This window comes from Vigna angularis, chromosome 1, assembly GCF_016808095.1.
Source record: "Vigna angularis cultivar LongXiaoDou No.4 chromosome 1, ASM1680809v1, whole genome shotgun sequence".
NCBI classification, from domain to species: Eukaryota; Viridiplantae; Streptophyta; class Magnoliopsida; order Fabales; family Fabaceae; genus Vigna; species Vigna angularis.
Window position 1 is genome coordinate 27,769,307 of NC_068970.1, and position 4,219 is coordinate 27,773,525.

Genomic DNA, 4,219 nt, shown 5'->3' on the forward strand with positions numbered 1-4,219 from the left:
TCATTCCATACGTTGAGTACATAAGTTTAGGAATACTTTGATTAGACGAGTTGTCGATGAATTGATTAGACCAGTCTAGCAATACACATTAGACAAGTCATTCATATATTGATTAGAATAATTTAACAATATACATTAGACAAATTTTTTCATACACAGATTAGACAAGTCTATTAATACACATTAGATGAGTATGTTTATTCACACTATTATATTAATATTCCAATTTATATTAGACGAGTATGTTCATACAATAATTAGACAAGTTTAACAATACACACTAAGCGAGTCTATGCACTAATTAGACAATTATTTTATGCATAAAACATAAAACAATTAATTCCATGCATTAATAAGATGAGTATAAGAATACACATTATGTGAGTCTATTATGTGAGTCTATCCACACACTGATTAAACGAGTCTTGAATTGCACATTAGATGTGTTTTTTCATACATTGTTTAAATGAGTCTAGCAATATATATTAAATGGTTTTGTTCATACATATATTATATGAGTCTATTAATACACATTAGACAACTTTATTCATTATTTGATTTGACATCTTGCAATATATATTAGACGAGTTTGTCCGTACACATTATACTAATGTAACAATATGTAAGGAGGGACAACACACACATACACATAGATCTCCACACTGGTAAGATATTGTCCACTTTGAGCTAAACCCTCACTGTAAGACCCAAAATAATTACGATCAATATTATTTTGTTTATATATAATTTAGTTGTAAGAATCTCTTGTTGTGTGACAATATTCATAAAATCGTGTGTTATTATAGGATTATATTAGTTTAATTATTCGGCTATATTACATAGTAATGTTCAAAGTTCACAATGACATCCGAATAATTTATACCACTTGATTGTATATCTAAAAATTTGATTTTTTTTATTGAATAGTCAAATAAGACATAACACAGAGACATCCAAACTTATAAACTTTCATTATTGATGCAAAACAATTTCTCCTTTCCCCACACACAGTAGGTAGTCTACTTTCCATCGTAGGAATTGAAATGTCTTTTGGCTTCATTATCAAATTTTCTTCGAGGCTATAAAAAAAGCTACTTCAATAGGTTCCCTCTTTTGAAACCATCCGACATCGTAGGCTGCTGAGGACAAGCATAAAAACCTATCCTCCTCTTCACTGAAATCATAACAAAAGTACTAAGTAAATCAGAGAGAATCGTGAGGGTGAGTAGGGTTTCTTGGTTGAAGAAGAAAGGAGAATAGTTGGGGACTTAGAACACTCTGAAATTTCAAGATCTTTGCTGGAAAAGAGGTAGGGGCAGCTAAACCATCTCTTAGATATTACAATTTCATATTTCATGATCATGAATCTAAGTATATTGGAATTTATTAACAATAGCTAGCTGTCTACTTTTGTGAATCTTAATTTCCTATTGTTTTCTATTTTTCGAGTTACCTCAGTAAACTGTCCAATTCTACTTCATTTACCGTTAGATGTAGCTAAATATTTGATATATGGGACATAAGACATATTAAATTTCTTTGACCGTTCGGATTATTATTTTATCACCTGTAGTTAGAGAATTAAATTTCCGCATGTTGGATCAATTTGATGACTGCTTTATTTCTGCTACTAAGTCTCCACGGTAAAACATACATTCCCACCTAGTGAACCGTTAGATCGACCTTAAATTTTGATATATGGACCATAAGATATATTATTTTGCCTTGACCGTTCGGATTGTTATTTTGAGGCCTGTATTTAAAGGAATAAGTCTCGCATGATGGAATAAGTTAATAATCACCTTATTTTCTGTTACTAAGTTCCCTCAGGAAAACATAAATTCTTGTCAATTTAACCGTCGGATGGATCTGAAATTTTGATATGAGGTTCCTAAGACATAGATTTTGAATTTGACCGTTTAGATTATCAATTAAAGTTATAAAATAAGAGATATAGATTTCGCATTTTGAAGTAGCCAATTTTCCAGCATGGTTTTATGCCTGGACCAACTAAGGAGAAATTAAGAGTTTCATCCCATCAACCGTGAGATTGATTTGAAATTTTTACTATAGGTTTTAGACATGTACAGGTAGGGAAGCTAAACCATTTTCTTTACTTCAACATGCATGATAGTGTAATTTCTTCACATGTAATTATAGTTTACCTCATGAACTTGGTTGAAATACACATCTTGACTTTGAAAGTGTGAACTAGATTATATTGAATGAATGATATAGCTTGATAGAAGTGTTGTTGACTTCAAAATGTGAAAGAAGAAAGAGATCTTGATTCTCAATATGTTGTATGCTGCAAATTCCTTTTTCTCTCTGTAATTGAGGTGTTGTTGGATACTCACGGCAAGCTTAAAAAAAAAAAATAAGTGAAGGAAATTGTTTTCCTTTGAATTATTGATCCTCTCCTTTTCAATGAGTCATATCTTAATTTTAAATTATTTCCTTATAAAACTTGATTGTGTTTTTCTTTAAAATTTGACCTTTCTAACTTTGGATGACCAAACATTACGTAAATGTTCAGAAGAAGATAGGCATGGGAATAAATTTTTAATTCCTTTTTTTAATCAAACATGTCCAACCTTATCTCTCAATGTAGAAAATTTTGTAAGTTATCAAAAGATGTGGGTCCTTAAGTGTAGAGTATAATACTCATTCAATTAGTAAAAAATAGAATTGAGTTGCTAACTCATTCTGTAACGTAAACCATATGTTCAATCTTAATTAGAAACTTGAACTAAAGAGAGATTGAAAGTAAACTCACCTGAGAAGATTAGAGAAACATCAATTTCGAAAATTTCACTGCAGTTAGTACAATGGTCCAAAAATTATGAATTTGGTGTCCAATGAAAGTTCTTTCAATCTAGATTCCAAACTGAAAAGAATCATCTCATTTGGAGTTATGTAAATAGAGTTATTACCAAAATAGTCAGCCAAGGTCATTGCTGAAATTACAGAAAAACGTAATTAAAATGTTGATGTTAAATATTTTACTGCAGCTAACCTTAAAATCCAAAAATTTCGATTTTTGTGTCCTATGAAAGATATTTGAATATAGAATCCAACAAAACAAGAATCAACTCATTTAGAGTTCTGTAGAAAGAGTTATGAGTAAAACACTGAGCAAAGGTCAGAATTTACAGTAAACCGTCTTGAACAAGATTTTTGGGATTTATTTTGAATTGTCATTTTGGATAGTTTCTTAAGGTATTTAAAATAGTCTTGGATGATTATTTAGTTTCATATGGGGAAGATTTATGCTTATTCTCGGTAATTAAAAGAAAGGAAATTTCCTTTTTGCCTGAGTAAGGCAATAGGAGGATTCGAGTCCTGTTATTTTCCTCTTACGAGGGAATATGGATGTCTTACCTTAAGTTTCTCTCTCGTGCTGAGTATTGTGCTTGGTGAATAGATGTTAATCACCAAAGTTTTTATTCGTAAGACCTTGAAGAACAAGGAAAATATGTCCGAAGTTGCGGATGAAGGACAACTCTTATCCGCGGTTCATATGAGGAACCGGTGTTGATATATGAAGGATAGAGCCGAGATAGGTCCAATAGCTGCGTGTGAAGGGTCAGTGTCCATTAACTTTGTGTGAAGGATAATAAGTCTATTATTCATGTGTAAGGAATGGAAAAAGAAGTGAGACTTGTGTACATTTATTTGTATACGATATAATATCAGGAGTTAACATTTAATGTTACTATTGATATTTAAGCTATGAAAATAAGTTTATTTATAATGTATATCTATTTGTAATTGGTTAGCTCACCATATTTATGTGTCTACGATGATCGTATAACTCGTAACGTTATACGAGAGTAGATGATGTTTCAGGTAAAGTTGAAGAAGTTTAGTGCGAGGATGCGATGGGAAAACCTCTATGGGATTTTAGAACATGTATTTTAAATTGTGAAATGTGTGGTTTGTAATTTTCAAGAGTTTTAATATTTAGTTTGTACTTCAATAAATACTCTTGAAACTTTGACGATATTATTGTGTAATAATATTAAGTGTTGTGATTTCAAATGCGAATCAATGCTTTGTTTTAAAAAAAAAAAAAAAATTATTGTAATACTCTAAAAAGGGGTGTTACATTTGTTGGTATCAGAGCAAAGATCTTCAAGAATGTTTTGGGGATTTTGGGGAGTGAACTCATTAGCTTATATATTATAGTTCTGGAAAACTTGTGCTAAATTGTATTTAA

General features: G+C 30.8%; 1 long non-coding RNA gene across 1 annotated transcript; it reads left to right on the forward strand.

The window, feature by feature from the left end:
• Positions 1–1,100: 1,100 nt before the first annotated feature.
• LOC128194649 (uncharacterized) lies at positions 1,101–4,005 on the forward strand. Its single transcript, XR_008246000.1, has 2 exons — positions 1,101–1,309; positions 3,838–4,005. It is a non-coding gene; the product is annotated as an uncharacterized LOC128194649 (long non-coding RNA).
• The last annotated feature ends 214 nt before the right edge of the window (positions 4,006–4,219 follow it).